The sequence below is a fragment of the Podarcis pityusensis genome (assembly GCF_964106645.2).
Source record: "Podarcis pityusensis genome assembly, chromosome: 15".
NCBI classification, from domain to species: domain Eukaryota; kingdom Metazoa; phylum Chordata; class Lepidosauria; order Squamata; family Lacertidae; genus Podarcis; species Podarcis pityusensis.
The window spans coordinates 21,851,486-21,864,118 of record NC_138040.1 but is presented as its reverse complement, the minus strand read 5'-3'; the positions used below and the strand labels follow the sequence as shown (position 1 = coordinate 21,864,118).

Genomic DNA, 12,633 nt, shown 5'->3' with positions numbered 1-12,633 from the left:
GCATTCCCTGAAAAAATGTTTAGAGAGGGCAAAAGTAAATAATGGAGCTGCCGCTCAGCGGAAGAGCTTTTTTAATGTGGAAAAAAGTAACTTATGAAATGATCCTGTCTTTCACTGCTTGAAAGAGCTCCCTGCTCTTCTGTATTCAGACATGCGTTCAGTGTCTTAACTCAGAGGTTTTCAACCAGTGTGCCATGGCACCCTGGGGTGCCCTGAATAATAGGGTGCCGTGGGCAACACTGGCCTCTGTCCCTCTTTCCTTCCCTCCCTCCTCTGCCTCCCAAAGTCCTGCACAGCTGTTTGTTGCAGCAGCCCTGACTACAAGCTCCCCAAACGAATGGTGCCTCTGGGGATGGCCAGGGGGTGCTTCCCTGGCCCCTGTGGGGCAGTGTGAGAAGGCACCTCTATTTTGGGCAGTGGGTGCAGCTCAGAGTGGCAGCAGGGTGGCAGCAGCGGCTGCCCAGAAGACTCCCAAGGAGAGAGGAGAGGAGAGGAGGCTGAGGGAACACTCCACAAGGGAGGGTGTTAAAAAACGGGCGATAGGCTGCCAGCTCTGCAGGCAAGGGGTGACATCACTGGGCTCCTAAACCCCACAGGGGCTCCACAGAAAGAAAGTGGAGCTGTGGACTTTAAAAAGGTTGAAAACCTCTGTCTTAACTCCTTGGATTGCTAATGCAATTCTTTCTGCAAATGGGGACATTATCCAGTACTGACATATCTAAAAGACAAGTACAGCGGATGTTGAGTCACTCAGAAGTGGAATGTGGGCTGCAGATTATTTTTCTTCTCATATCTGAAAATGTTAGAATTCACCTTATTAGCTCCATATCTTGTTCTGTGGTGATCCTTACGTCTTCCCTCCTTTGAGGCTCAGTGATGTGGCAGCATTCTTCCTGCTCATGAAGGCCACATTCACGCCATCCATTTAAAGCACTATGGTGCCGGTTTAAACTGTCATAACTTTCCCCAAAGGATTCTGGGAGCTGTAGTTTGTTAAGGGTGCTGAGAGTTGTTAGGAGGCCTTTCTCTTTCCCTCCCATAGCTACAGTTCTCAGAGTGGTTTAATGGTCAGTCCCTCTTCCCAGGGAAATCCAGAAATTATAGCTCTGTGAGGGAAACAGGGGTCTCCAAACAACGCTCAGCATGCTGAACAAGCAACAGCTCCCAGGATTCTTTGAAGGAAGCCCTGATGGTTTAAAGGGGTATCATAGAGCTTTAAAGGTGCAGAGTGAATGTGGGCACTTTCTAACACTTGAGTGAAGGAGTCACAGGGCCACTGTCACTTACCTGGACTCTTTCAGGTCAATAAATCAGGTTTTGCTTGTGTGGACTGCAGACAGTATCCAACTTGAGGCCAAGAAACAGTTCGATGCTAATGTTAGGACTGTGGATGGGGGTCATAGGTTTGAGTTCTTTAGGTTATTGGCTGTAGGGATCAGAATCGTGTGAGCAAAGCCTGAAGTCCATGTTGTGTCCACCTCCTGAGGAGCAACTTTCCCCAAAGTCCTTGTTTTGCTGCCCTCAGCACACCTGGTAAAGTTGTGAGATCATCTGCTCCTTATTCTTCTGACGCCAGCATTGTTCCTCCTCCAAGGCAGCAGAGGTGGGATGTTAATTATAGCAGGAAGCCTCAGAAACCTGTTGCAGACATCGTGGAGGAATGCAGGGTTTCTGACAAGAGGTCAGGAAAAGATGAATGCCTCCCTTTCTCTTCCTAGCTCAGAGCGTTCTACACCTGGCATCCCATCCTCAATAGCCACCTGATAGCCCTTGAAAATCTCTCCAACCCAAGAGAAAAGGACTATTGTCCTAGCATCATGAAGAAGAAAGGCTGCACCTATCTCTGGAACTTTGGCCTCCCGCAGAATTAGGCCATGCCACCTCTGTATTATCTCATCACAAATTATCCCATATCCCTGCTTGCCTTTCTTCTTCTTCTTCTTCTTCTTCTTCTTCTTCTTCTTCTTCTTCTCTACCTTACACCAGACCTGGTGACAGAAGATAGAAGCATAAGGGCAGTATGAGAAGAGCCTACTGGATCAGGCTGGTGGTCTGTCTAGTCCAGCATCCTGTTCTCAAATGGCCAACCAGATGTCACTGGAGAAACCACAAGCAGAACCCAAACATTAGAGCCCTCTCCTGTTATTCCAGCAACTGGTAATGCCGCCTCCAACCACGGAGACAGATCATGGTTAGTAACCATTGATAGCCTTGAATGAATTTGTCTAATTTGCATTTAAAGCCATCCAAGTTGGTGGCCATCACTGCTTCCTGTGGTTTAACTATGCACTGCATGAATAAGTCCTTTCTTTTTTCTGTCCTGAATCTCCCTACAAGTGGCTATGGTGATCCTTAGTGTTATAAGAGAGGGAGAAAAACATTTCCTTGTCCGTTTACCCTATGCGATGCATAATCTCCACACTTCTGTCATGTCTCCTCTTAGTTTTTCTACGTGCTGCATGAAAATGTACCGTAGCTTTCTGTGTTTTATTCCCTCAAAACAGTCTCTCTGTTCAGATCTCCAGACTAAAAGATCTGTTTTCCTCTCCTTTCAGAGTTCAGAAGTTCTCCAAACTATCTTTCTCTTCTCCGAATGCTTATAAAGGACCTATTTCCCCTTACTGTCATTTCCTACCTTCTCTACAGTTTCTCTTTCTCTGTTTTTAAATTTGCTCCATATTATTTTTTGTTTTCTTGTATTATTTTATTGTGATGTGCCTTCAGCATCATTTTCTTTCCATGGGTGGTGGTGGTGGTGGTGGTGCAGGCTATATAAATGAAATTAATACTGTTCCCATCTCCGGGTCTGATAAGTGGGAATGTGATTAAGTGGAATGTGATTAAACATCTCATCAAAGAACAGGCACAGACTGAGCCTTTGCGGCTGTTACCTGCAGATTTGTCTTTCTAAGTAGAGTTCCTGAATTAGTAAATATTTGCACAACATGTTTGTCACAGAATAGCATTGTTATTCAACATTATCATCATCATTACCATAGTGAAACCGTGGGATGGACTCATGTGATTCCTGATTTACAGATGTGGACATGGGTTGCCATGGTTTAGAGATGTATGCTAGAGCAGGGGTCAGCAAACTCCTTCAGCAGAGGCAGTGGCGTAGCGTGGGTTGTCAGCACCCGGGGCAAGGCAAGTAATTTGCGCCCCCTAACCTGTGGATTTATGCCCCCTAACCCGTGGATTTGCGCCCCCTAACCCTAACCCCCAGATGTTGCGCCCGGTGCGGCCGGCCCCCCCTGCACCCCCCACGCTACGCCACTGAGCAGAGGGCCGGTCCACTGTCCCTCAGACCTTGTGGGGGGCCAGACTATATTTTTTGGGAAGGAAAAGAGCGAATGCCTATGCCCCACAAATAACCCAGAGATGCATTTTAAATAAAAGCACACATTCTACTCATGTAAAAACACCAGGCAGGACCTACAAATAACCCAGAGATGCATTTTAAATAAAAGGACACATTCTACTCATGCAAAAACACACTGATTCCCGGACTGTCCGCGGGCCGGATTTAGAGGGCTGGATCTGGCCCCCGAGCCTTAGTTTGCCTACCCATGTGCTAGAGAGTCCCAGGTTCAAATTGTCCTCTGCCACAAATTCACAAGGTGTCTTTAGTTAGGTGAGCCATTTTCCCTCATCGTTCCCTTCACTTACAATAAGGGGGATAATTGTACTACCTTACTGTAGTAAGGAGGTCGCGGGTGGTGCTGTGGGTTAAACCACAGACCCTAGGACTTGCTGATCAAAAGGTTGGCGGTTTGAATCCCCACGACGGGGTGAGCTCCCATTGCTCGGTCCCTGCTCCTGCCAACCTAGCAGTATGAAAGCATGACAAAAAGTGCAAATAGATAAATAGGTACTGCTCCGGCAGGGAGGCAAACAGCGTTTCCATGTGCTGCTCTGGTTCACCAGAAGCGGCTTAGTCATGCTGGCCACATGACCCGGAAGCTGTACGCCGGCTCCCTCGGCCGATAAAGCGAGATGAGCGTCGCAACCCCAGAGTCAGCCACGACTGGACCTTTACCTTTACTGTAGTAAGGTGGCTAACTTGTGGCCTTCCAGATGTTGCTAGATGACGATTCTCATTGGCTCATCAACAATTTGCCATGCTGAGTGGCGCTGATGAGAGTTGGACTGAATCAACATCTGGGGAACCATGGCTTCGGCACCCCTGCCTTGTTAATTATCTTATTCAGGCTTCTCCTCCCTTGCAGGACACTTCTGTCTGTAGGAGAGCTGATGTAGTTCAGTCAGGAAGGAAAACTGGTTCTAAAAGTTAAACTAAAAGCATGTCTGCTGGATCAGGTCAATGGCCCATCTAGTGCAGCAACCCAGTTTCACAGTGGCCACCCAGATGTCTGTCGGACCTGAGCGGGACCTGAGCACAAAAGCATTATCACCTCCTGTGGTTTCCAGCAACTAATGTTCAGAAGCATTGCTGCCTCGAACTGTGGGGGCAGAGCAGTCATCAACAGCCCTCTCCTCCATTAATTAGTCTAATATTCTTTTAAAGCCATTTAGCTTGGTGGCCATAACTGCTTCCTGCTGGAGCAAGTTTCATAGTTTAACTATGTCCTTCTAATGTCAAGTATCAAAATCTGTTCTAAACTCATTACATGGCCTTGAGCAATCCACCGCCATCCTCTGTTCTCCCTCAATTGATAAGTGACTGACAGGGCAAGCACAACAGAGGATGTAAAGCAGGTTGTGAAAGGAGAAGGCTTTTTTGAAAATGTTAAAGGCAAACAGTGGGAGAATTGCTCTTCCTTGAGGGGGGGATGACCCCTAATGGGCTCCCTAGCATAGCTGTCACATTTTTAAGGTGTACCAGTGAAACTTACTCCCCATTGAATGCCAGAATGTAATGAGCATGGAAGATAAGTGTATGTCTTCATCCATGAGTGCACATGCCAGAAGGTCCTATAGATGCTGTTGGAGGAAGGGATTAGCACTGCCATTTTTCAACTTTCCTTGATGAACACGTTGTGAATCCTTTTGGAAGCCCTTTGAGAAGGGCAGAGATTCAAGCCTCTGCCTGCTTGTTCAGAGGCATGTAACAGACCGTTGTGTCATTTCAGTCCACCTGTTGATTTTACCTAACCGCCAGTTCCTTGAATAACTTAGTGAAGTTTTGGAATGTTAAGGTCACACTCTTGCCATGGGTCTCTTAACAACTGTCAGTACCCTTAACAAACTACAGCTCCCAGAATTCTATGTGGAAAGCCATGATTAGTTAAAATGGCATAATAGTGCTTTGAATGGATGGTGTGAATGTGGTCTTAGTTAATTGCACCCCTTCTGACATTAAAGGAGTGGGTGGGTGAGGGAGCAAGCAAGAGAAAGGGCTTCTGCTTATTTTATTGGCAGCGTTTATGTGGCATATCATCAGATGCTAGGGTCCCTTGAAAAGTCTCTGAACCCTGAAAAAAGGGTCAGACAGGAAGGCAAAACTGTGGTTTACATATGTTCTGAATATGCCCTTTGCAAAAGGAATGAGTGATGTATTCAGGTGTGCATCCCAGCCAATGAACACTTGCTGTCTTTCCTCTCCAGTTATAAATGTGGTCATCATTTTGCCACTCACCACCATGTCTGCCTTCTTATCTGTTTATTTTTATTTAACATTATTCATATACTGCTGAATCAGCAAAAACCTCCAAGTGGTTTAAGACAATAAAAGGCAATAAGACAATAAAAGACATACACAGGAAAATACCAATGAAACCAAACCTTAAGAACAACTAGACATAGAATTTATGAAAACATAGTTTGAAACGAGCAGTTCAAAAAGCAGATGCGCACAATAAAAATGTTTAGGGGACCACCATGCTCCTTTTCTGGGAGTTTATCTCCGTTTGCCGTGATTCAGTTGTGGATGCCAGAAAAGGGTGTAATAATGGAGAGATGATGTCCTTTCCAATGCCCCAGTGCATGCTGGGAGTAGCATGGAGAACTAAAAATAAAATAGAATTATAGGGCGAGTTCACATATGCAGTTGACCACACAGTAATTCTCCTCAGCTGCAGCTGCAATAGGCAAGAAACCCTCACACAAAGTGGGCACGAAGACACTGAAAGTGGGGGAGGTAAACGTGTAAACAAGATTTGGGAAGAGGTGAGGAAGGATTTTTTTAAAAAAATAATAATAAATGTACTGGTGACATTAGACCCCAAATTTTGTATTTTATCAGTTTTTGATGGGTTAAATATGGACTTAATATCTAAGCCACTTGCAATTATACTATTTGCAGCTGCTTATTTGACCATATCATACTAGAAGGACTAGACTAGAATGAGTCATTTTTTCTTCTTTTAATATTAGGCTTAATGAAGTGATATGTGTTCTGAAAAACAGTAATAACTGTTTTGTTCAACACCAGCCTTTGACACAAGCTTTTGTAAATAAAAGTAGGGAATGGGTGGGGGGTGACAATGTATGAGGTTGCTTTAAGCCATCACAGCTGTATTCCCAAGTAGCTATTTTCTAGCACATTGAATTGGGCAGTTTATAAAAAGGTTTCAAAACTTTTACATTTTCTTTAAGCAGCAAATTCCTCTGCGCAGCTTTCCTCCCTAGGAAACGTATTAAACCTCCTTTCGAGATACCTTGCTGAGTAATCTCTGGGAGGGACATCTCTTGAACACAGGCGCTACCCCTTAGTCCTGTCCTGGGCAGTGGGTTGGGGAAATAGCCAATTTTGTGCTGATTGGCTGATTGGAGTGGAAGAAAAGCCCGTCTCCTGAATGAGTCAGCAAGCAGGAGGTGATGCATGAGCAGCAAAAGAGGCACCTGGCTGGTCTGTGACATGTCTCATCCCCCCACTTATTTGCTGGAGGGGAAAAGAAACATCCCAGGAATGGCACAGGAACTGATGGCTGAAGCAGGGGGCTCGGAATAACGCCCCCCCCCATGGACCAGTAGCCTTCCAGCTGTTCTTTCCACCCTCTCTAAAACTTTGATCAGAGCGTTCATCGCATCTCCCCAGCATCCTCATTCCTGCCTTAAAGGAAACCCTTCTGGATTAGCCTTCCTGATGGTCAAGATGGTCCTTAGCTTTGGTCCCTGGATGCCTGGAAGGAGGTGATGAGAGGGGTGGGGAAAGCACTTTAGATGAGAGCAGCATGCATCGTTAGGGGATTGGGGAGGGGGAGTCAGCTGGAAGAAACTCTTAATGTCGTTTAATCCCGGTCATGAGAATTTGATTCTGATTATTATTAACTCCCAAATCCTTTTGGGCCTGGTCCAGAATTCTTCCTTAATCTCGCCGGCTTTCTGTTTTTTCCATTTGCATCTTATCTTTTGGTAGCGTGCGCAACAGCAGCAGCAGCAGCAGCAGCAAGTTCGCTGGAGAAAACGGGAGGCAGCTGTGCCTTTAAAATTGGTCCTCCCATGAGAAAGGAAATGAATGAGGAGGGGAAGAAGGCCCTCTCCTTTCCGTACAGACGTCTCCTCCTGGAGCTTTTTCACTTGTCTCATGGTGTAGGGCAGAAGTCCAGTGCCTTATTTCAAACGCAAAGTGGCTCTGTTTGCTTTTTGAGGAAAGAAAACCAACCTGCAATTTATGATTCAGCACAGCAGTGACTTTGCATCGGTAATAGGAGCTGAGGTGCCCTCTCTGGGCATCTCAGAAGTGTGGTGTAGGGAGAGAGGGAGGGAGAGAGGCTGATCCTCAATTTTTTCTTTATTGTGGATTTGACAACCTTTTTTCCCTCCCTCTCCCCCCTCCCCTTCTTCAGAAAAGGGAGGTTCCTTCTCATTGCTGTGTACGTCTAAAGGCGAGTCAGGTTTCTGCAGGGGTTGTTTTGTTTTGTTTTGTTTAGGCAGCCTGGACAATATTCTTACAGACTCCTGCAACTGACATTGCCTGCCTGAGTTTCATCATAAGCTGTGTGCGCTACTTCTGCTGCCTTCTTCTTTTTCGCTACACTCGCTTCCTGGTCCCTTTGGAAGTCTGTTTCTGTGAGTTCTGGGGGTAATAAGATGGCAGCATGTGTAACCCCAACACACCATGCACCATAACAAGGTCAGCCTTTCCAAACACTACTAATCAGCTCCCTCCCTCCTCTGCCACCTCCCATTTCTCTCCAACTGCTGGCTGTACCAACCCTGCTTGCTGATGACTTTGCCCTGTAAGCCTCTATGGACTCCTTGCTGTTCTTGCACCCCTCCTCTTTCTCTCCTCTGGTCTAAATCCTTCTGCTCTAACCCTTTGCTGCTGCATCACCCCTCCCTCCCACCCCCATATACTATATCGTCTGCTTTTTATTGCTCCTTTGGATGAATTGAGGGTCATCAGAGATCTCTGTGTTTTTAAAAGTGCATGCTCCATCTTCTTTGAAAGCAATGCCCAGGCTGAGATGCCCTAAGAAAAGGGGTGACCCAAATATGTGGAATCTAGGTCTGCTTGTGTGTCCTGAATGCTGGTATAGGTTCTTTAGCTCTCCCAGGAGTTGCCTTTTAGACCTGACCTGGCTGGCTATTTTTACACATACATACAGGGAGGTGAGAGAAAGCATGACTTGCATTTACCTTATGTCTTTGCTGACCAAGTACAGTGGTCATTCCAGTGAGGGGTGAGTCAGGGGCATCACTTAGGAGGGTGAAGGGGGGATAATTTGTATTGCTTGCTCAGATCAGCAGTTATGGGAAATTAGTGTTCACACAGTTTTGGTCAATAGGCTGATCAAGTATTGTCATGTATAACTGCAGAGTATTTAAAACGCACCTGCCTTTTATAATTATTATTAGAAAACAAAGATACTTTAATCTTCAACAGGTGTGATACCTAAATATAACAACAGATTTGTTAATAGTGTGAATAATGAAATTAACTTTAGGGGGGAAAACTTGTAATGAATTGCTGAGTTGTAGTCAAGTAACCTTTACTCAGAGCAGACCCACTTAAATTAATAGCCACGGCTAACAGGCCCGTTCATTTCAATGAGCCTACTCTGAATAAAGGTAAGTTGACTACACCCCATCAGAACTTCAACAGAATTTGGTATTGTTTCTATAAATGAGAACAATTCATTGAGTGTGTCTTCCCCGTGGCTTTTATTCTATGACATCAAAGTCAACCTTCAGCTGCAACTGAGAAAACTAAAAATAAATTTAAAACAAAACAAGTAGTTAATAGCAACAATTAACAAACAAAGTTTGAATGGCAGCTGTGCTTAGGAGTCAAGAAGCCAATTGTTCAAGCAACACCAGCTTTGCAGAGGAAACTTTGAGGTCACAGGGAGGAAGGTATTCCTTGCTTCCCGTAGCAAGCAAGGTGGAGTCATAGACAGTGTCAGGTTGTGAGCTTCATCACTGATAACTGCTTGAAATCCTGTTCTTCTTTGAAGATGTCTACATTTGCAGCAGCTGGTCGGTGGGGGAATCTTTGCTATGTTGGTGTGTTTGCTCCTGACTGCAGGGCAGGCAATCTTTCTTCGCTCCTGTCAAATGGCACCATGATGTAGTTTTAAAAAGGATTAATCTAGCAACAATACCAGTTGACATTCTTGGCTTTGTAAATTATTTGACCACAATCAAGGAGTAGGTGGTCAGCTGACAGTATTTGACTGGTTACCTGACTGGTGTGCCATACATTTGAGATTTAAAGCAGACATAGGCAAATTCTGGCCCTCCAGATGTTTGGGACTACAATTCCCATCATCCCTGACCACTGATCCTATTAGCTAGAGATGATGGGAATTGTCGTCCCAAACATCTGGAGGGCCAGAGTTTGCCTATGCCTGCTTTAAAGGAAAAGAGTTGGAAATTGAAGTCTTTTTGCCTACAGGAGTAAGTAGGTTTGTCAAAACTTAGATGAGGGCAAGGCAGACATGGCCCATATCCAAAACACAAAAAAGGTAATCCAATATAATATGGGGGGGAACACAAAATGTGAATGCATGCAGATCTGTCAAATGGTCAATAATATAATGTTCAGGATTATTTGCAATGAAGTCCAGTAAGAAGGCAAAGCTATTATCCATCTGGTGTGCATATCGTCCTTGATTTGCTATTCTGATTCCTAGAACTACAGCTCCCATCATGCACTGCTGATGAAAGCATCATGTAATTTCTCAGCTGCTGCAGCACCACACAGAATCCTCCTTTCTTACCAGACATCTCCAAATGAAGGAGAGGAAGCTCCCAGCTCAAAGATGCTGTGGTTGCAAGTGTGTTCTTGTAGCCACAGAAATTCTAGGACTGCAATACACTGATTTCAGAGAACAGCACTTTTATCCCCTAGGCATTCCTCCAGTTCCAGCAATTTATGAAACATGCCTTCCTGTCTTTTATCCATATTGGTCCCTTTTAAGGCTCTTTTTTCTTTGCCTTATCAATGCTGTTTTTTTCTTCTCATTATCTCCCTCCCATTTCAAGCCTCTCAGTTCTTTTCTTTTCTTTCTTTCTTTCTTTCTTTCTCTAGCTATCAAATTGTTTTGTGTTGCAAAGCATCTTAGCATGTTCTTGTATTCCACAGATTATTAGGCTTCATTCACACAGCAGTTCATTCTGTTTCCCCTGATGTTTCACTGACTGTTGATTTCTGCATTATACCTGAGTTTTCACACAATGCAAAAAAACAGCTCCTGGAAATCTAATGGAAGTTTAGCCCTCATTTTTTGTGTTAAATGGTTCCAGAAATAATGTGATTGCAGCACCATCAACCTGGAAAATCACAGGAGTAAATGTACAAAATTTGGGGTGGTACACTGGCATATGGTTCTTTCCTGCAATTTCCATGAGGGAATATTTTTTTGGGGGGGCAGAAGCAGGCATGTGCGAAAAATGTGGGGGAGTAGCAACCTCCATTGATGTGGGTTGTTGTGCTATACCACGCCCACTGAAATTTAGCATGACATGTTGATGTCAGAAAGCCACAGAGCCATAATGCAACGGGTCTTGCAGCATGAGAGGAACATTAGAAAATTGGACAGAAGCACTAGCATCATTGTCAGGAAAACTAACACAGTATTCCCCAAGTCTAAATGCACTCTTAAATATTTCTGCAGACTTCTGCTGTGACTGAATATGCAGGACTCATACCGTATGGTGTAGGGCAGTGGTCTTTGCAACTGCACATAGAAAGAGACAGCATGGTGTTGTGGTTAGAGTGTTTGGACTAGAATCCCTTCTTACCAAGGAAGCTCATTGGGTGGCCTTGGGCCAGTGACAAGGTGCTTGTTGTTGTGGAGATTCACTGAGGAGGGGGAGAGAACCATGTTTGCCATCTTGAGTGCCTTGCAGACAAAGATGGGAAATAAATGCAATAGTATAGCAAATTGGAGGTGGTACTTCATCTAGTTAAAGGCACCTTTTGTGAGTGTAGGATTTGGGGTATCTGCCTGCTGATGATTACACCACCAATGTACTGGTACTATAGCGAGAAGGCAGGTCGCTGCCCAAAAGCGCTTGCAATCTAGACAATGTGAGACACTAAGAGGGAGGTGAAGAGAGAAACCAATTTGGTTACAGGTGTGCAGCTTTTGTTGTCATTGGTGAGGGGGACTAATGAGGTTTCCTGGAAGAGATGTGAAGAGGGATTTAAGGGAGGGGGGCAGAGATGCTAGAAGTTTTATGCAGTGTGTGTGTGTGTGTGTGTGAGAGAGAGAGAGAGAGAGAGAGAGAGAGAGAGAGTACATCAGCATCTTCCAGCAGTGGCTCCTTCAGTGATCAGACCCCCCCTCTGCCATCTCCCCCTCTAGGCGCTGTCCATTCTTTGGGTCTGTGCTTACCCTTCCGGTCAGTCAAACTCATCCATTCCAGCAGCTGGCGGGTATTAGAGAAACCCACATTGATTCGCTGTAGTAAAGTAGGGCAGGAAGGAGAATCACAGTCCCCATGAACGGGAGAGGAGCTCTGTCCCTGCTGGGCAGGAATCCTCAAATGATGAATGAGGCTGTGTGAAGTCATCTTTGCTCGTCCAATCGTCAGGCCTGATGGACTGCAAAAGGCAGGGCCTCCGCTGCAGATGCAGAAGCCTCTCAATACTCTGAATTGGCACACTTTCCCCTTAGAATGATGACTTGATGTTTTCAAGGCCAGGGCAAACTGGGTGAGGCGAGACTCCCAGGGAAGGACCAGTCTTTTTCCAAGTGGGCTTTTTTTTTTTAAGGGAGGTGGGTGGTGGTGAGGTGAGTGTATTTTATTTTGTTTCCTCCCCCTGAGAGTGTGGTATGATCAAAACCTCACCTCCTTCCTCCTTGCACTGGATCCTTTTGTTAAGAGCATCTCTGAATGTGCACCCACAGCCAAGACCTTTGCACCTTTCTGGCTTTCCTGGCACTCCTCCCTTTTGTCTCTCATCCCTTGCTACTTGCCTCTCCCCAAACACCCCTTTCACATGCCTCCTGGTTACTCTCCTATCCTGCTCTCTTCTCCACATCCCCCCTTTTTTCTGAAGTTCATAGCTGAGGAATGCTTGGCCTTTATCTTCCCTTTCCAATGAAAGGGGAAAGCGGGTCATATGCCCACTCCTCAGAGGGGACAGGGCATGTGGAGGGGAAAGGAGGGTGCCTCTGTTCTTCCGACAACAGGCCAAACCTTTTCTTCCTACAAGGGAAGCTCTGAGAAATTGCTCAAACAGCTTCTCTGACTCCAGCTGGCCATCTCTGTCGACAG

General features: G+C 45.4%; 1 protein-coding gene across 6 annotated transcripts in view; it reads left to right on the top strand.

Annotated features, from left to right (window-relative positions):
• Positions 1 to 12,633, top strand: part of GRAMD1B (GRAM domain containing 1B) — a 212,758-nt gene that overhangs the window by 100,111 nt on the left and 100,014 nt on the right. The window lies entirely within an intron of this gene.